The 20,313-nt window shown below is 42.3% G+C and overlaps 1 protein-coding gene and 1 non-coding gene across 8 annotated transcripts in view; both read left to right on the top strand.

Annotated features, from left to right (window-relative positions):
• The window catches only part of RAB30 (RAB30, member RAS oncogene family), a 90,760-nt gene that overhangs the window by 21,332 nt on the left and 49,115 nt on the right, over positions 1–20,313 (top strand). The window contains exon 1 of one of the 7 annotated variants that reach the window (XM_063711321.1): positions 15,673–16,487. The exons of 5 other annotated variants lie outside the window; for them this stretch is intronic. The gene's annotated coding sequence lies outside the window, so the exon portion shown is untranslated. Of the gene's footprint in view, positions 1–15,672; positions 16,488–20,313 lie in introns of those variants that run through there. One more of the 7 variants, XM_003777853.5, reaches the window with a different exon arrangement.
• On the top strand, positions 9,050–9,184 carry LOC112135620 (small nucleolar RNA SNORA70). The gene has a single exon (XR_002916878.1). It is a non-coding gene; the product is annotated as a small nucleolar RNA SNORA70 (small nucleolar RNA).

Below are 20,313 nucleotides of genomic sequence, written 5' to 3'. Positions count from 1 at the left end.
CTTGCAGGCCAGGTAACAATGAATAAAACAAATTCAGCTTCTGCCTTCTTAACTCTTACTGCCTCTCCCCTGTTCATTTTCAGCGATCCCCTCTCCTCCTTTTCCATCATCCTGTTGTTATGAAGTACCTGTTGTGTGCCAGACAGTCTGTTGAACAATAGGGCTCAAGAAGGAATATGATGGTTCTTATAGAACCTCAAGGTTCTTACAGTGTGGGTAGTAAGGGGAGCGGGGTGTTGAGAGACAATCATGCAAACAAATGAGTAAATAAAGGGATTCAGGTCCTGTTATTAAAGTCTTTTATTTTATTTTATTATTATTTTTAAGACATGGTCTTGCTCTCTTGCCCAGGTTAGAGTGCAGTGGCTTGATCATGGCTCAGGGCAGCCTCAACCTCCCAGGCTCAAGCAGTCCTCAGCCTCCCAAGTAACTGAGGCTACAGGCATGCACCACCATGCCCAGCTAATTTTAATTTTTTATTTTTGGTAGAGACAAGGTCTCCCTATGTTGCCCAGACTGGTCTCAAACTCTTAGGCTCAAGTGATCCTCCCACCGTAGCCTCCCAAAGCACTGGGATTATAGGCATGAGCCACCATGCCTGGCCCCATTATTAAAATCTCCATAGGGTACTGTGGGCCCCAAAAGGAAGGGGAATGGCCAATTCTACTTTGAGGAGTGAGAATAGTTGTACCATTCTTATTCTTACCGTTAAAATGATTGTACACTATTAAAAGAGTAATAGTCTCTTTGGATAATTAATATGTAGTTATTTCCAAAGATGCCTGATAATAATCAATAAGTAGGCCAAGGTGTTTTCCAAAGCCTATTTGAATCACCTCAAATTTTCTATTGAACTTTATACCTTCAAAAGGCACATGTTCCAGCCTGGGTAACATAGTGAGACTCTGTCTCTACAAAGAATTAAAAAAAAAATTAACCAGGCATGGTGGCCTATACCTTATAGTCCCAGCTACTTGGGAGGCTGAAATGAGACGATTGCTTAAGCCCAGGAGGTTGAGGCTGTAGTGAGCTGTGATCATGCCACTGTACTCCAGCCTGGGCAACACAGTGAGACCCTGTCTCAAAAAAAAAAGAGAAACCAAAAAAAACCGCCCCCCCACACCCTCTGCCCCCCCCCCCCCCCCCGCCAAAAAAACCAGGCACATGTTTGCCTCCTTTTTTTTTTTTTTTTTTTTGATATGGAGTCTCGCTTTGTTGCCAGGCTGGAGTGCAGTGGCGCGATCTCGGCTCACTGCAACCTCCGCCTCCTGGTTTCAAGTGATTCTCCTGCCTCAGCCTCCCGAGAAGCTGGGACTACAGGTGCATGCCATGACACCAAGCTAATTTTTGTATTTTTAGAAGAGATGGGGGTTTCACTATGCTAGCCAGGATGGTCTTGATCTCTTGACCTCATGATCCGCCTGCCTTGGCCTTCCAAAGTGCTGGGATTACAGGTGTGAGCCACCACGCTCAGCATCTTTTTGCAAACATTAATAAGTAGTTTGCAAGGACTTTTATAGATACAAAACAAGGCAATATCAGATTTATCTTATTGTAGAGGCAGTCTGCCCTTCTTTACATTAATTATCTACCTACTTTAAAAAGATTCTTTTTAACCATGTGGTTCTTTTTTGAGCCTGAGTGGATGCTCCAGCTCACATGCTCCAGCAGGGAGAAGGGCGGAGCATCTAAGAAGGGTGGAGTGCAGCCATTCAGGGCCATGCTGGGGCCCAGCAGCAGGGCTTACAGCAATGGGATTTGGAGAGATGGTGGGTGAGGCTGTTTGGGCCTGGAGTCAGCGAGCAGCCACGACAGGACCTTTCCTTAGAGGTCGCAGAGCTCAGACAGCATGAACCTAGTGCAGGCTCCTTACCTCTCAAACAAGGATGCAGACTAACATTAAACTCATTTTGATTGGCTAGACAACCCCAAGGTTGGGAAGTAAAGAGATTTTTTTTGAGGTTCATAGAAAGGTCAGCAGAGGGGCCAATGTTCGTCTACCTCCTCTGGCTATTGGAAAAAGAAAAAGCTTACCTACTGAGTCAGGGAAAGAATCCAAATTTAAACTGTTTGTCTCTCTTCTGGTTTATGAAGAGCTTAGAAATGAGCATTATGATATTCAGGAATTTTTTTTTTTTTTTTTTTTTTTTGAGACAGGGTCTCACTGTTGCCCAGGCCGAGTGCAGTGGTGTTATCACGGCTCACTGCAGCCTTGATTTCCTGGGCTGAAGTGATTCTCCCACCTCAGCCTCCTGGGCAGCTGGTACTACAGGCATGTGCCACCACATTTGGCTAATTTCTTACTTTTTTAGGGTTTCACTATGTTGCCCAGGCTGGTCTCGAACTCCTGGTCTTAAGTGATCCTCCTGCCTTGGCCTCTAAGTACTCGGATTAGAGGTGGGATTTTTTTTTTTTTTTTTAAACCTTGTAGGCCAGCATGTCTAGAGCAGGGTGCCTGGGGAGAGGGTGAGATTTGTGACTCCATGTCATTACTGGGCATACGGGGCCTGGTGGAGAGAACTGAGCATCATTTTATTTTTTGTAGAGACAGGGTCTTGCTATGTTGCTCAGGCCGATCTCAAACTCCTAGCCTCAAGCCATCCTCTTATCTCCCAAAGTGTTGGGATTACAGGTATGAGCCAGCATGCCCAGCCCCAAGTTGCTTCTTTAGAGGAAAGGAGAAAAGGCAGAATCTCTAGATCAACTTTGTGATTTATAAGTAACAGTATGACAATGAAGTGTGTGGTTAGAATGTACTGTACTTGTAAATGGAGATGCTCTACTGAGGCATGGTGGAAAAGCACCCTCAGCCCTTTTCAGAACTCATTGTTAGCAATCAAAAAGAGGAAGACTGAAAGAAAAAAAAAACATCCTTTGAAATCAGCAAGAGGTTTAAACACAGCAGTGATTTATGGGTGAACAGAGGAGGAACATTAAAAGAATAATTGCTGGCTGTTTATTCTGGGAAAGTATGTGTAGTCAAGAGTCAAGGCAGGGAGCTTTATTTTTTCTTTTACCTTGCTCTATCTTCCATTAGTGTTAATAGGATCATATATTCAAGACTTTCCTTGGCTTGTTGCCCTGACATAAATATTTGAATTCCTTGTTTTGGTATCATGTATTTTTAACAACAATAGAGGGAAAAATAAATAATGTTGTGAGCTAAATTATTCTATATGCCTTATTGTGGATGGAATTTATTCTCTTGGGTCCATGGCTATTAAGATGATCAGTTTAGATGATCTGTGTTTCTGATAGCTCTTTCTAGATAGCTTTATAATTTGCCCAAGGGGTTTGTTCAGAGGATGGCTACATGTATTTTTTATTTGGTGGAACAAGGTGAGTTTTAATCCTGGTTATCTGAGCTCCAGGCCTTTCCAGGTGCCACTGTCATCCAAAAAGCCAATAGAGTAGATTGTTCCTCTCATTGTGGCGTCCACCCTGGGGGCATTTATTAGGCAGTCACTTGATACACATTGACCCAACTTGCCCCCTTGGTAGAGGATTTAGTTCTTAGGGTTGCTGCTGCAGAATTCGTTTATTCAGTTAGCAAATCGCAGTTGAGTTCCTGTTGTGCCTTCGGTATTGTTTCAGACTTGGTACTGCTCTGCATGAAGAGCCGGAATCAGACAATTCAAGGAAACCCACCAGAATTAGAATGCTAAAATGTCAGGGTTTAAAGGGACTTTAGAGATAATCTAATCCAGAGGCAGCAAGCTTTTTCTATTAAAAGGTCCAGAAAGTAAATATATTAGGCTTTGGGGTCCACATATGATCTCTGATGCACATTGTTCTTTGTTTTTACAATCATTAAAAAATGTAAAAATTGTTTGGGTGCTGTGGCTCACAGCTGTAATCCCAGCACTTTGGCAGGCTGAGTGGGGAGGATCACTTGAAGCCAGGAGTTCGAGACCAGCTTGGGCAACAAAGTGAGACCCCCATCTCTACAAAATAAAAATAAATTAGCTGGGTATGGTGGTACACACCTGTAGTTATAGCTACTCAGGAGACTAAGGTGGGGAGATGGCTTGAACCCGGGAGTTCAAGGATGCAGTGAGCTATGATCATGCCACTGCACTGAAGCCTGGGCAATAGAGTGAGACCCTGTCTCTTAAAAAAAAAAAAAAGTAAAAATTATTCTAAGCTGGGGGTAGAGATATAGGCTGGGTTTGGCCTATGAGCCATAGTTTGCCAACCCCTGATCTAATAGATTCCCTTCATTTTACCAATGAGGAAACTGAAGGCCAAAGGGTGGAATACCCCTCCAGACCTTTTTCTAAGTGGTGACACTTAGAAAAGGATCCCTAGAGGTCAGGCCTACACCTCAGAGTGTCCACTCACCTTGCATATGTATAGCTTTGGTCCTGAGGGAAGTACGAATCTTAATTTTAAGACACTGGGTGCCTATCACTTTCCAGGACTGTGTTTGGGATTAAGGATGTACAATTTGGTACAACAAAGCCTTAGCTCTCAGTCAGCTTAGTATATCCCATATATGCCTGGGTAAGTAATGAGGTTAAAGGAAATAAAATGAAAGATTCAGACAACTACTGAAGAAAGGTGATTTATTTGGCAGTTGCTTTGTTTCATCAGTTTATCTGAGCAGTGTCATTGAGACATATATGAAACCATATAAGATCAATCATAGAGCCTTTTAATATTCAAGAGCTTGAAGAGATTTTAGGATCACTTAGCTATAACCTCTCATTTAACAAATGAAGAGCATGAAACCCAGAGATTTTAAATTACTTACTCTGGGTCACACAGCTAATTATTAGAATCTCAGGGTGGATTTTAGATACCTAGTATAACCACTCAGATAATAACAAAGATTAATAATTATAGCCAACATTTACCTAAAGTTACTATAATATGTATAGTCATATATGTAATCTCAGTTCTGATAGTAACTCAATGTAATAGGTTTATCATACCCATTTTACAGCTGAGGAGACAAAACTTGTACAGGTTAAGTCAATTTTGTCCAAAGCCACCAAGCCAATAAGTGGTAGAGTCAGGATCTAGGCTCAAGTGCTTAACCGTGGCAAGGCTGTTTATTGCAGTTTGACTAAGTGCTTGGATTGTGCTTCTCCATTCATTTGCGACTTCCTGGTGGGCAGTGGGTATGCCCTTTTCATCTGTGTTTTCCTACTCTGGGCTTGGCATATACAATTTGTTCAATAAATGTTTACAGAGCTGGGTGTGGTAGCTCATGCCTGTAATCCCAGCACTTTGGGAGGTCAAGGCAGGAGGGTCGTTTTAGCTCAGGAGTTCAAGACCAGCTTGGGCAAGATGGCAAGATCTTATCTCTAGGAAAAAAAAATATATATATGGGCACAGTTGTGGATGCCTGTAGTTTCAGTTGCTTGGGAGGCTGGGTGACAAAGCGAGACCTCGTCTCTATTAAAAAAAAATGTTTACAGAATAAATGAATAAATGAATAAATGAGTTAATCCACCCTTCTTTAAACAGTTGACACTTCTGGTGATGAGTGAATGGGAGTTCAGTGTCTGTGTTAGACCATGTCTAGGTCTGCTGACGGCTAGTCCTTTCATGAGATAGGCTAACGTGCAGATTTGGGCTAGGAAAGCCTATTGCCCTGCAGCTGTTTTTACAGTGCCCCTGAACATTTTTGAGAATTAATGTGTACAGTAGAATTCTCTTTGAACATCAAAGATTCCTTGAAGACCTGATGGCCTGCTTGGTTTCTCTGAATCTGATGAAGTTTGTAGAGATAACTGGAAGATTCTGTCTGTGTGTGGTACCTTCCTTTTGCACAGCCATTTTAATTTAGAGCTGTAGTTTCAAACTATATTCTGAAGCATCCTGGGGTTTGTGGGCTAGAGAATCAAGGAATTCTGTAAGAAAAATGAGGCATGGATTTGGCTTTGAGCCCAATGACGCCTAAAAAAATTCTTTGCTGCATTTATTTTTCAGTTCTGATGAATGAGAACAACCAACTCATTAAATGTACAGTACCTGGCAATATTTTCTTCTCTTTCTTATATAAGTTGAATGTTTTTCTCATCTGACAATGGTAATACATGGGATTGCTCTACTGGACTTTTTTGAAGTCAAAGATCTTTGAACAAGACTTGTAGTGATAGTTCTAAAAAAAAAAATCTTCCTACCTGGATTATTGTTTTTTATATAGAGAATGGGCTTTGTTTGCCATTCACTCTAAGTGGAATTTTTCTATATGGCATAATAAAGCTGAAGTCCTTAGATTTTAGTTCAGAAAGCCATATCCTTTGAACCTAGGCCTCTGGGTTTGTTCACACAAGTCAATATACAGCGTTAATAATTGCTGCATATCACTTGAGGGAAAATCCAAATTAAATAAAGAAGGCTTTCATTAGGTTGTGAATAAACAGATTTAGGTTATATTGGTAATATTCTTTAGGGATTTTCAGGGGGTAGAGATGAATACAAGATACCCTTCTCATTTGCAGGTGTTTGAGAAATCTCTTAAAATAGAGAAACACAGGAATATTTGTTTTCCAACAAAAAATAATTCAAAGACCTGCCCATGTTTCTTGCCAAAGCTTTGTTCTTTTTAAGCCCCATCCAACCCTACACAAATTTTTTTTCTGATTATATTAGGAAGAAAACCTTAATGGCTGCTTGCTGTTAACACCTGCCTTTAAACATTTCTTAACTATTAATGAGTCTTTCATTTAACTATATCATAATATAACCCTGGTTTACTGCACTTTATATCTACTCTCCTCCCCACTCAGCAGTAGTAGTGTTTCCTCCAGTAAAAAGGGTCAGGGGGTGGGAGATGGAAAGGATCTGTTCACTGCACGGTAGCTTGCTGTGTTATGGGGTAAATAGAGGTGTGTGGTTTTTTTTCTATCTAATTTTTTATTTTGAAAAATTTAAAACAAACATATTAGTACAAAGGACAACTAAAAAACCCTTTACTTAGGTTTACCAGTTGCTAACATTTTGCCACATTTGATTTATCTTTCTTTATAAATGCATATTTACACTAGGGGATAGGGCAGACATCATGATCCTTTATCTCTAAATATATCAGTATTCTCCTAAGTGTAAGGGGGATATTCTTCTTCACAATACCATTATCATGCCTTAGAAATTTAACGTTGATTCCATAATGTCATCTAATATGGAGTCCATATTTAAATTTTGCTTTTGATCAGCTAGCTGATAAACAAATCATGTCAAAACTTAGTGGCTTAAAACAACCACAGTTTATTAGTGCTCATAATTCCATGGGCCAGTTGGGTGGTTCTTCTAATGTGGATTAGGCTCAGCTGATCAACTGGGCTCCTTTATACCTCTGGAGTCAGCTGCTGGACTGACTGGGAGCTGGCTGGTCTAAGTTGGCATCAATTTGGATGGCTTTTCTTTGCTCTAGAGGGGTCTCTCATCCTCCAGCAAGCTAGAACAGGCTTGTTTGCATGGCTTATGGGCAGGTTCTAAGGGAAGAGTGCAAAGCCTTTTAAGGCCTAGGCTTGGAATTGGCACAGCAATCACTTCTGCAATCTTTTGGTCAAAGCAAGTCACATGCTCCTCTTGATGGGAATAACTGCAAAGTCGTATTGCTCAAGGGCATGGATACAAGGGCATGAACAATCACAGCCATTTTTGCAATCTATCATACCCCTATTGTCCAAATACCGTTAATAATAATGTTAATGTTGTAATGTTAATCATTATAACTGTCAGTTTGTTTTTAATCCAGGATCCAAACAAGATTACACATTAAATGTAGTTGTTTTGCCTCTTCAGTCTCTTTAAATCTATAGGAGTCTCCCCGCTTATTTGTGTTTTATGATATTTTTAAGATTCCAGTTCTGTTTTCTTAACAATATCTCACAATTTGAATTTGTATAATTATTTCTGCATGATTATATACAGGTTAAATATTTTGGGCAAGAATTCTAAAGTGGAGGTTGTATATTTCCCATATCATCACAAAAGGAGGCACATAATTTTAGTTTGTCCAGATCATTAGTGATGCTAAGTGGAATCACTGGCTAAAGTGGGGGCTGCCAGATTTTGCAGTGATGAAGGTGCCATTTCCTAGAGAAAGATTTGTGGGTTTTTTTGTTTTTGTTTTTCTTGGAGATGGAGTCTCGCTCTGTTGCCCAGGCTGGAGTGCAGTGGTGCGATCTTGGCTCACTGCAACCTCTGCCTCCTGGGTTCAAACAATTCTCCTGCCTCAGCCTCCCAAGTAGCTAGGATTACAGGTGTGTGCCGCAACACCTGGCTAATTTTTTGTATTTTCTTTAGTAGAGATGGGGTTTCACCGTGTTGCCCAGGCTGGTCTTGAACTCCTGAGTTCAGGCAGTCCACCCACCTTGGCCTCCCAAAGTGCTAGGATTACAGGCATGAGCCACTGCAACTGGCCTAGATTTGTTTTAAGTCTCGACATTTGGTGTTAGCATTCTTCCAATCACATCAACATATATTCATTAGATACCTAATGTATATCTAGTCTGATTTAGTGCTATGGGGATCTAAAAGAATGGTAAGGAGTGTTCCCTGTCTGAAGGAATATATAGTTTACTTGAGTTACTCTTTAAAAACTGAACAAATAGTAGAGGAGTGGTGATTCTAAGTTAAAAACTAATTTTTTTTTTTTTTTTGAGACACAGTCTCACTCTGTTGCCCCTGCTGGAGTGCAGTGCTCACTGCAACCTCCGCCTCCCGGGTTCAAGCGATTCTCCTGCCTCAGCCTCCTGAGTAGCTGGGATTACAGGCATGTGCCACCACACCTGTCTAAGTTTTGTATTTTTACTAGAGACAGGGTTTCACCACGTTGGCCAGGCTGGTCTCACACTTATAGCCTCAAGCGAAATCTACCCAGCTCAGCCTCCTAAAGTGCTGGGATTATAGGCATGAGCCACCACACATGGCCTAGGTTAAAAGCTTTTTAAAAAAAGTTTTAAAGTTAAAAAGATTATAAAAACTTTTTTTTTTTTTAGCTTAATAAAGTTCACAAACTGAACACATCAGGGTAACCAGTATCCAGATTAAGAAACAGAACATAACCAACATCTCAGTAAGACTGATTTTTCTGCAGCCAATTAAGCCGACCTAGTTCCTTTCCTCTTTGGGGCCTAGTGTGCAGTAGCTGCAAACAGCAGCTTCCTTGGTAGTGTATGCAGCCTGTTTCTTGTATGGGTTGCTCTAAGGGACCTTGGAGACAGCCCTTTCTAATATATGTTTATGTCTCTGACCTTGTACTGTCCCCAGTGTAGGCTCCAGACAGTGGAGGTGCCTTTGGAAAGCCTCAAGGAGCCTTGGTCAGGGTTCATACTGGCCAAGTCATCTTGTCTATCCACACCAAGCTACAGAACCAGGAGCATGTGATTGAGGCCCTCCACAGGGCCAAGTTCAAGTTCCCTGGTCACCAGAAGATCCATGTCTGAAAGAAGTGGGGCTTTACAAAGTTCGATGCAGATGATTTTTTTTTTTTGAGACAGTTTCGCTCTGTCTCCCAGGCTGGAGTACAGTGGTGTGATCTCAGCTCACTGCAACCTCCAGCTCCTGGGTTCAAGCAATACTCCTGCCTCAGCCTCCCGAGTAGCTGGGACTACAGGCACATGCAACCACGCCCAGCTAATTTTTGTATTTTTTTGGTAGAGATAGGGTTTCACCATGCTAGCCAGGGTGGTCTCAAACTCCTGGCCTCAAGTCATTTGCCCACTTTGGCCTCCCAAAGTACTGGGATTACAGCTGTGAGCCACCGTGCCCAGCCAATGCAGATGAATTTGAAGACATGGTGGCTCTGGTATGAGAAGTGGCTCATCCCAGATGGCTGTGGGGTCAAATACATCCCCAGTCATGGCCCTCTGGGCAAGTGGCAGGCCCTGCATTCACGAAGGCTTCCACTGTGCTGCTCCCTCCTAATGCCCACCAATAAATCCTACTTCCTGTCCAGAAAAAAAGGATTCTGATTTTTAACTGTATAGAACTTATTTCCAAATGGTGGTTGTCCTTTTCAATGCCAAGTTAGGAGTGATCCAAGAAAATCAATATTATTTTAAGTTCAAAATAGTGTTATTCAATTTTTTTTATTTTTATTTTTTTTGAGACAGAGTTTCGCTCTTGTTGCCCAGGCTGGAGTGCCAATGGCGCGCTCTCGGCTCACTGCAACCTCCGCCTCCCAGGTTCAAGCAATTCTCCTGCCTCAGCCTCCTGAGTAGCTGGAATTACAGGTGTCCACCACCACACCTGGCTAATTTTGTATTTTTAGTAGAGATGGGCTTTCTCCATGTTGGTTAGGCTGGTCTCGAACTCCCGACCTCATCAGGTGATCCACCCACCTCGGCCTCCCAAAGTGCTGGGATTACAGGCCTGAGCCACTGCACCCAGCCCAAAATAGTGTTATTCAATGTGATCACTCTCTGTACTGTATTCAAGGTTGATTCAGAGTAACTTTTCACCATGTCCATTTGTCAAAATCTCTTTTCTTTCATTTCTGTCTTAGAGCAGAAGGTGACTTATTTCCCAAGGGTAGCCTTTCACTTGTGTGTTGTATCCTATCCCCTCCTGATGTGCTGGAGTCTGGCCCTTCTGTTTCTTTCTTACATCTTCTCCATCTATCTTCTGTCTTCAACTTTTCCTTTTCTTTTGGCCTGCTCCTCACCTTACACTCTTATTAACAGTCTTGCTGCTTCTCCTCATCAGACTACTTACTTTTCTTACCCTTACCCTCCTTTTTCTGCCAAACTTCTTAAAAGACTGCCTCCTCTTCCTCTTTAACCCATTCATCCGGTTGCCCTTTGAAACTCGGTTTCTTTCCCCACAGTTCCAAAGAAGTTCATTGGCAAACTCCTACTTATTAAGTCGGCCATTTTTTCAGCCTTTCTTCTTTTTGATTTCTGCTTCCTATGGAAGTCTTACTCATCTTTTCTTTGAGACCGCCTCCTTTCTCAGCTTCCATTGTTGTGTGCTCTTGGTTCTCTGTCTACTGCTCAGAGCTCTCCTCTAAGAGTTTTGACTTCCCTAAGAATTTTGACTTCCCCAGGCTGGAGTACAGTGGCGTGATCTCAGCTCGCTGAAGCCTCAACATTCCAGGCTCAAGTGATCCTCCCACCTCAGCCTCCCAAGTAGCTGGGACCACAGACACACGCCACCACACCCGACTGATTTTTGTATTTTTTGTAGAGATGGGGTTTTGCCATGTTGCCCAGGCTGGTCTCAAACTCCTGAGCTCAAGGTATCTGCCTGCCTTGGCGTCCCAATGTGCTGGGACTACAGTCAGGAGCCACTGCGCTTAGCTGAGAAAGGCATTTCTTAGGACTTTTTATCATGGACTAAGTGTTGTTATGTTGGCAGTTTATTTGCAGTTTGAAGATTGTGGTGTTAATGGCAAACTCTCAATTAAATTGATGTACATTTTCTGTAACCCTAGTTTCTTGATGTTGTGCTTAGCAGGAACTCAATAAATATTCATTGGAATCATTCATTCATTCAGTTATTTATTTATATGTTCAATAAATATTTACTAAATGACTAGTTGGTGAAATGAATTGTTTGTTAATTCAACAGTAGGTAACTTTTTTCAAATTATCTAAATATGGTTTTCTTTGTCTTTTTCTTTCAACTTTGTCGAAGTTTGTTTTTTCCTAATTTGGGCAATTACTAATTATGTGACTCTTGGATAAGTTACTTTATCTTTAGAAATCAATTTTCTGATTTTTACAATGGAATAATAATAGTGGCTACTTTCTGGGTTGTTGTAAGGATTGGATTTTTTTAAATGCACATAGCACATTCCTAGCATATAGTTATGGATCTGTAGTAATAGGTGTTAGCTATTTTTCTTCTTCTTCTTCTTTTTTTTTTTTTTTTTTGAGATGGAGTTTCTCTCGTCGCCCAGGCTGGAATGCAGTGGTGCGATCTTGGCTCACTGCAACCTCTGCCTCCCAGGTTCAAGTGATTCTCCTGCCTTAGCCTCTCAAGTAGCTGGGATTACAGGCGCCTGCCACCATGCCTGGCTAATTTTTGTATTTTTAGTAGAGACAGGGTTTTACCGTGTTGGCCAGGCTGGTCTCAATCTCCTGACCTCAGGTGATCTGCCCACCTTGGCCTCCCAAAGTGCTGGGATTACAGGTGTGCGCCACTGCACCCAGACTCATTATTATTCTTAATAGAATGTATTAGACATAAGGCTTTGGTCCTCACAGTAAACATCTTGAGGCAGGCATTGCTTTCCCCCTATTTCAAAGAAATAAACTGAGATTCAGAGGATTTAAATAATTTGTCAGAGGACACAGCACTAATAAATTGCAGATATGGGATATCCAGTTCCATAGCGTATGCCTTTCACCTACACCAAAAAGCCTTTCAGCATCTTGTTTGACACTTAGAAATGAACTAGGAGTCACTTTATAGTGACTAAAATTAGCTAACGTTGTTCTCATTTGCCTTCTGAGAGGTAGGACATACCAAGGGAGTTCTGCCCTGTTGGAGAAACTGCAGTCCTGAAGGTTAGATTAATTAAGATTTTATCTTAAAACCACAGAATTCCAGAGTTTAGAAGGATTTTATGTAGCATTTTCCGTATTCGATTACTGAATTCTCTCTCTAACCCTCTGGTCAAGGGGTCATCTGTTTTTTTCTTTAACCCTTCCAATGACAGAGAAGTCATCAGTCACCCTCTCCCACTCCCAAGGCAGGTTATTTCACTCTGACCATGAGACAGCCCTTCCTTACGTCAGACTGAATTCCTTTCCTGTCTGTCTTCCACACGTTGGTCCCAGTTTGGCAGTGATGGCCACATGAAGTAAGTGGAACCCCTGTTTCCTAAGGCATCCTTTCAGATTCTTGCACTTTAGTCTCTATCATAACCCCCAAACACTTTATCTTCACCAGAGTAGCAGCTTCAGGCCTTTAATTCCTAGCTTCCCCTTGAAAAAACACAACTGGGGTCCACTTTTTTTTTCTTCTTAGTGTGATATAGTTGGCTATCTCACGAGCATTTTGCTTCTCCTCCAGTCTCTCTTAATACGTGGTACCACTCTCTACCCAGTTGTTCAAGCTAGAAACCCAGGAGTTTGTTCCCTTCACCATTCACATACCATTCATCAGCAAGTATTTTCATTATTTTTTAAAAAATTCATTCGGCTGGGTCCAGTGGCTCACACCTGTAATCCCAGCACTTTGGGAGGCCGAGGCGAGTGGATCACGTGAGGTCAGGAGTTCGAGACCAGCCTGGCCAACATGGTGAAACCCTGTCTCTGCTAAAAATACAAAAATTAGCCAGGCATGATGGTGGGCACCTGTAATCCCAGCTACTAGGGAGGCTGAGGCAGGAGAATTGCTTGAACCCTGGAGGCAGAGGTTGCAGTGAGCCGAGATTACACCACTGTAGTCCAGCCTGGGTGACAGAATAAGACTTCGTCTCAAAAAAAAAAAAAAAAAGTTCATTTGTCTTTTTATTTTTTAAAATTGTAATTAAATTTCAAAATTTTCATTTATTTATTTTTTAAAAAACTCTTAGTATCACCTCAAGTATTTTCTTTCTTATTCCCAAATATAAAATCCTCTCCCCTACCATTATCTTGGTCCAGGCCACCATTATCTCTCCCCTATTCCTAAGTCTTGCCCACTCCCTACACTCACTTCTCCACACAGCAACCAGAATTCGCTCTTTAAAGTGCAAATCAGATTACGCTATTTCCCTGATTAAAACTCTTCTTTGATCTCCCATTGCCCTTTGGACAAAATTCAAAGTGTTTTCCATGGTCAACAAGGCCCTGTGTCATCTCAACCGTTCTTTTTTCCCTGTTGCTCACCCAGCCTTGGTCCCTGTTCTCATTTATGTTCCTTGGACATGCCAAGCCTTTTCTGGTGGCCAACCCTTGCACTTCTTGTATCTATTGCCTGCGCTCTTTTCCTAGCTTTGCTAATGCCTGGCTCATTCTCATCTTTCAGGTCTCAGCTCACATCTCACTTTCTCAGAGAGGCCTGATCCCATCACTCCTCTAAGGCCCCATCTCATCATTCTGTAATTATCTATCTGCATTGTCATCTATCCTCATGAGAACATTAGTTCTTTGGTGACTGGACCTGCCTTACGTTAACAGTTGTATCCTCTGTAGGCGTCACAGTAGCTGGCTCATAGAAGGTGCTCAATAACTATCTGAGGAATAAATGAATGGACTCATAATTGACTGAAAGGGTGTTGGAGTCATATTAAAAATGAATTTGAGGCCAGGCCTGGTGGCTTGTGCCCATAATCCCAGCACTTTGGGAGGCCGAGGCGGGAAGATCACTTGAGGTCAGGAGTTCGAGACCAGCTCTGGCCAACATAATAAAACCCTGTCTCCATTAAAAATGCAAAAATTAGCTGGGCATGGTGGTGCCTGCCTGTATTCCCAGCTACTGGGGAGGCTGAAGCAGGAGAATTGTGTGAACCTGGGAGGTGGAGGTTGCAGTGAGCCAAGATCGCGCCACTGCACTTCAGCCTGGGAGGCGGAGTGAGACTCGATCTCAAAAAAAAAAAAAAGAATTTGAACCTGAGCTTTGCCACTTCCTGTGTGACTTTGGGCAAATTATGCTATCTTTCTGGGTTTAGTTGCCTCATTTGTATAATAGCAATTCTATCTACCTTACAGAATGTTGTGGGGGTCAGTTAAGATATTGGCTGTGAATGTACCCACCACAGTACCTGATACATATTAAGTATTCAGTCCACCACCAGTCAAAGCCTGGCACTTAATTCTGAACATGCATGGAAGAGTTCTGTCAAGTTTCAGCCTCATTAATGGAACTGTTTGTGTGTTGTGCCTGTGTGTGTGTGATCCATAAGATGCCTGTGACTTCCCTCAAATAAAACTTGCCTGGCTGGAAAGACAGTTCTAACCCAGGGTGTCAGCTGTTGCACTGAGTGATACTCAATCTGATTACCCAGAGGTGCCAAGCACAGAGCCTTCACTGGAGAGCTGAACACAGACCCTAAAATTAAATTATCAAACCTAACATCGTGTGGCACAGTCTGGTTGTCAAGATAGATGCTATGTCTAGACAGTCATCTCCCTTGGGAAATCACAGTTGCTTAAAAAGGAGGCATGTGGTCTCCTGTTAAGAACACCAAACAGGCCTGTGAGCTGTTGAGGAAGAGGTTGCTGCTTGAGGTTTCATGGGCCTATGGAGCAGGGCCTGGGGAAAGAAGCTGTCTGCTTCTATACTCATGTGAGTCTCTGGATCACGGTGGTGGCCTTCTCCTTCACTCATGTTGGGACAACTGAGTCCATGGTGCATGGGAAGGTGGAGACATAGCTATCAGCTTTCCCAGAGCCAGTGATACTGTGCCTCCACTGAAGATTGCTGGGAGGAATTGAAAGGCAAGTCTGGAATATGCATTACCTGCTGGGGAGGGGAGCAGAAATCTCCCTGCAACTTGCATGCTTGGCTTGATGATCTAGGTGGCTCCCTTCTGAATGCTGTTAGGATGAGTGTTTTAAGGTGTGCACTCTAGAATTAGATAGACCTGGGTTCCAATCCTGGTGATGCAGTGACCTTGATCAAATTATTGAATGTCTGAGCCATAGTTTGCTCATTATTAAATGGAGGTGATAATGACCTGTATCTTATCTAGTTGCTGTGAGGATTAGATGATACAGTGCATGTAAAAATATTAGCTTAGTGCCTGGCACATAGCCAGTGGTCAGTAAATGATCATTCTTTTTATTAGTCAGGATTTTGAGTTTAGTATTTCTTTTTCTTTCTTTTCTTTTTATTTTTTTCTGCTCTCTGCGAACAAAAAGTTTGATACTTCTGATAAGCCTCATCCACACTGAACTTTCAGTCTTGCTTCCCCTCTTGCTAACTGTGTTCCTTGGACAAGTTATGGAACCTCTCTGAGTCAATGTTCTTATCTGTTACATGCAGTTTACAGTTCCCATCTCACAGTGAGGATGAAATGAGATCAGAGCACCTGATACATAGTAAGTGCTCAAAATACTTATTTCCTCCCGCCTTGGTTCTGGAGTATCTGAAATACGGCCCCTTTAAGCTTGTTAAGATTCCTCACTAGCCTTGTATGCAGCTGTGGGCAGAGAGCTTTGGCAGAAGGAAAGACTTTTTGTTTTTTTTAAAATGACTGTTTCATAATCTGTTGGCTCAAATCTGCTGCTGCCACACCCTGTGACTCTCAGGGTCCCTGGGTCCTGTTGCAGTTATCATATGCCTCACCTTTAACCTAAATGACCCTGGGAAGTGGCTGCTATGGAAGGATTTACTGAATGCAAAATGGATTTTCTTCCCTGCTCTTTGGGGCAAAGCTGGCTCAGAGATTCTTAGCTGCAGGGGGAGGGGCTGGCAGGCCTGAACCGCAGTTGGACTTAGCAGCCAGGGGTTTTCTGGTTTTCATTAAAATTCTCTGGCTGTCTTTCGGGATAGCTCCGTTGGATATGACTGTGCACTGGAGCCGGTTGTGCTGTTCGCTCAGCTGTACACACCCATCAAATCACAGTGCCCCTGAGGATGAGAGAAAATTGAAGGTAGGGAATAGCCTGGCTGAGGGGTCTTGCTCAACAATCTTTGTGGTAAGGGGCCGCCATTTATAACTGCAGAGCTTGAGTTTTGCAAAGTCTTAAATACAGATAGGGAGGCAGACATGGCTGAGCTGGGAATGGGTTGCAGAGAGAATCCTGTTACAGCTTGCTTTTGAGGATGGACTTGCTCTTGAGGACAGTTGGAGGTTTCCTGGCAGCTGTCGGGGTCCCCAAGTGTTACATTAATGAAAATGGCCTGATCTGATTATTCTTTTTTGTTTTTGTTTGTTTGTTTTTTCATTTGATCTGATCATTCTTTGGAGGTACTTGATACCCTCATATGCCCAAGGGGGTTGAGGTTGGGTGATTCAGTTTTCTGAGGGTGACAGGCTGAATTAAAGAGGATTGAGATTTTTATTTATTTATTATTGTTTTCTTAATTCCCAATGTGATAGCAGAGGATTCAGTTTTGAATGTTAATTTCTGGTGGCTGAAGGAATCTCATTTGAGACTGAAACTTGAGCCTGCAAACCTAGGTTCAAATCATGACTCTGTTATTAACTTGCCTTATGACCTTGGGCAAGTTACTTTCCTGGATTTCAGCTTCACAGTGTGGTTGTAGGGATTAAATGAGATAAATTATGTAAAGCTCTTGGCATATTGAGTGTTCTCAACAAATGGGAGATGTTATTAGAAATTGGCCTAGATTTGACCTGTCACTCCAGCTTGCCAAGATATATTTTAATTCTGTAATATAAAACATTTGTTCCACATCCCTCCCAGCTTTGTGTCATTTAAGAACTTGAGGCAGGCCGGGCTCAGTGGCTGACACCTGTAATCCCAGCACTTTGGGAAGCCAAGGTGGGCAGATCACCTGAGGTCAGGAGTTCGAGATCAGCCTGACCAACATGGTGAAACCCCGTCTCTACTAAAAATACAAAAATTAGCTGGGTGTGGTAGCATGTGCCTGTAATCCTAGCTACTCCGGAGGCTGAGGCAGGAGAATCACTTGAACCCGGAAATCAGAGGTTGTAGTGAGCTGAGATCATGCCATTGCATTCCAGCCTGAGTGACAGAGTGAGACTCTGTCTCAAAAAAAAAAGAATTTGAGGCAAACATGTTCCCTAGGGCAAGCTGAAACTCCTCTCCCTGGAAAAATACATCAAAACCGTATTATTATGTTCCCCAGTGAGATGCTTAAGATGTTGGGTATTTCATATCTAGGTAACTTAGAAAAAATGGATTTTTCCTATCATTCTTGATAGATAGATTATGAGAAAGCCATTTTAATTGATATTGGGTATAAATGTTCCCTGATGTTACTCCCAAGAGAGCATGATTAAGGTTCCTATTTGCCTTTAGAGTAAACTCTTTTTCCATTCTTTTCTCCTTTTACTCTACTCTTCAAACCCTGTGTTCTAGCTATGGTGGACTGCTAACATAAAAATAATTAATACAAAACATACAATGCATATGAAAGAATGTTTTCAATACATATTTACAGTTTAAAGAAGAACATAAAAATTGTGGCCAGATGCAGTAACACATGTTTGCAATTCCAGCTACTCAGGTGGCTGAGGTTGGAGGATTGCTTGAGGCCAGGAGTTCAAGACGAGCCTGGGCAAAGTAGTGAGATGCTGTCTCAAAAAATAAAAGAAAGAAAATTGTGAATTTGCCATCCAATTTATCAGATGGAAAATTATTTGTATCCTAGAAGCTGTTTGTCTACTCTCTGCCCTGAAATCATACCCCTTTTCCTCCTCACCAGACATAATGATTATCCTGACTTTTGTGTTCATCGTTCTCTTACTTTTCTGTACAGTTTAACCACCTATGTTTGTATTACTAAAACAAATGTTTTTTAAAAAACCAAGAAGCAAGCACAAACCCAGCAAGCTTTGTTACTGTTAGATCTAAACTCTGGGTCATAATATAGCTTTAGATTCCCAGGGGGTTTAAAAGGCTCTAATGGGGAAGTCAGTGGGCAAGGATGTGAGCGAGTCCTAGGAAATAAGGATCACTACTATTGAGACATCTGACAGGGTTGTAGTGTGGGCACACACTGGACATATGGAATATGGTCACAAAGAGTGGACGGCTCTGTCTTTTCTACTTCCAGTCTTTCTTTGGCCTCCTTTCGGCTCTCAAGGGGTAGGTCAAAGCAAAACTCTTCTGTAGGATAAAGTGAATGTCACCAACTAACCCAAACAAATAGTGTGGAGGAGATGAGCAGGTACTTCATCAGCACATGGTCAAGACAAATAGAGGCAGAAAAGAACCTCGACCAAGTTCACCTATGCATTTTTTGTCAGGTTAAAAAGAGAATATGCAGGCCAGGCCTGGTGGCTCACACCTGTAATCCCAGCACTTTGAGAGGCCAAGGCAGGCGGATCACCTGAGGTTGGGAGTTCGAGACCAGTCTGACCAACATGGAGAAACCCCATCTCTCCTAAAAATACAAAATTAGCCAGATGTGTTGGCACATGCCTGTAATCCCAGCTACTCTGGAGGCTGAGGCAGGAGAATCACTTGAACCTGGGAGGCGGAGGTTGCGGTGTGCCGAGATTGCACCATTGCACTCCAGCCTGGCCAAGAAGAGTGAAACTCCATCTCAAAAAAAAAAAAAAAAAGAATATGCAGCACCACTTATGGAATATTCTTACCCAAATGTTGACTCCTAAAATCTCATCAAGCCTCTAGAGCTAACTTTAATATATTGGAAAGACGGGAGAAAGGATGACAAGTTGAATTACACTCTAAGGAAACAAACAGAAAAATTTGGAATGTGGAACATTCTGTCAAACAACTGACTTGGCTTCCACAACAAGTCAATGACATGAAAAAAATAATAAAGTGACTTAAGAATTATAACCAGATGTCATGTGTGAACCTTGTTTTGATTCGGATAGTCTATGTGTTAGTTTGCTAGGGCTGCCATAACAAAATACCACACACTGGGTGGCTTAAGCAACAGAAATTAATATTTTCACAGTTCTGGAGGCTAGGAGTCCATGATCAAGGTGCTGGCAGGATTGGTTTCCTCTGAGGCCTCTCTCCTTGGCTGGCAGATGGCTGCCCTCTTGCCACCTCCTTGCATGGTCATTTCTCTGTATAAGCACACTCCCAGTGTCCTGCTACATGTCCTATTCTCCTCTTTCTATAAGGACACCAGTTAGATTGGATTAGGGCCCACCCTAACAATCTCATTTTAACTTACTTACCTCTTTAACGGCTCTATCTCCAAATACATGAACAGTCACATTCTAAGGTCCTGGGAATTAGGGCTTCAACATATGTATGAACTTGTGGAGGGACACAATTTAGTTTAATTGCAAAGAGACTTTTTTTTTTTTTTTTGAGACGGAGTCTTGCTCTGTTGCCCAGGCTGAAGTGCAATGGCACGATCTCAGCTCACTGAAACCTCTGCCTCCCAGGTTCAAGCAATTCTTCTGCCTCAGCCTCCTGAGTAGCTGGGATTACAGGTGTGTGCCACCATGCCCAGCTAATTTTTGTATTTTTAGTGGAGATGGGGTTTCACCATGTTGGCCAGGCTGGTCTCAAACTCCTGGCCTCCGGCGATCCACCCACCTCAGCCTCCTAAAGTGCTGGGATTATAGGTGTGAGCCACCACGCGCGCCAAAAAATGACTTTTTTTTTTTTTTTGAGACAGGGTCTCGCTTTGTCACCCAGGCTGGAGTACAGTGGCATGAACACGGCTCACCATAGCCTTGACCTCCTGAGCTCAAGCAGTCCACCTCAACCTCCCAAGAAGCTGGGACTACAGGCATATACCACCACACCCAACTAATTTTTTTTTATTATTTTTTGAAGA

This window comes from Pongo abelii, chromosome 9 (assembly GCF_028885655.2).
Source record: "Pongo abelii isolate AG06213 chromosome 9, NHGRI_mPonAbe1-v2.0_pri, whole genome shotgun sequence".
In the NCBI taxonomy this organism is placed as follows: Eukaryota; Metazoa; Chordata; class Mammalia; order Primates; family Hominidae; genus Pongo; species Pongo abelii.
Note: the sequence above shows the minus strand (reverse complement) of the source record. Positions and strands in the feature narration are given on the sequence as shown.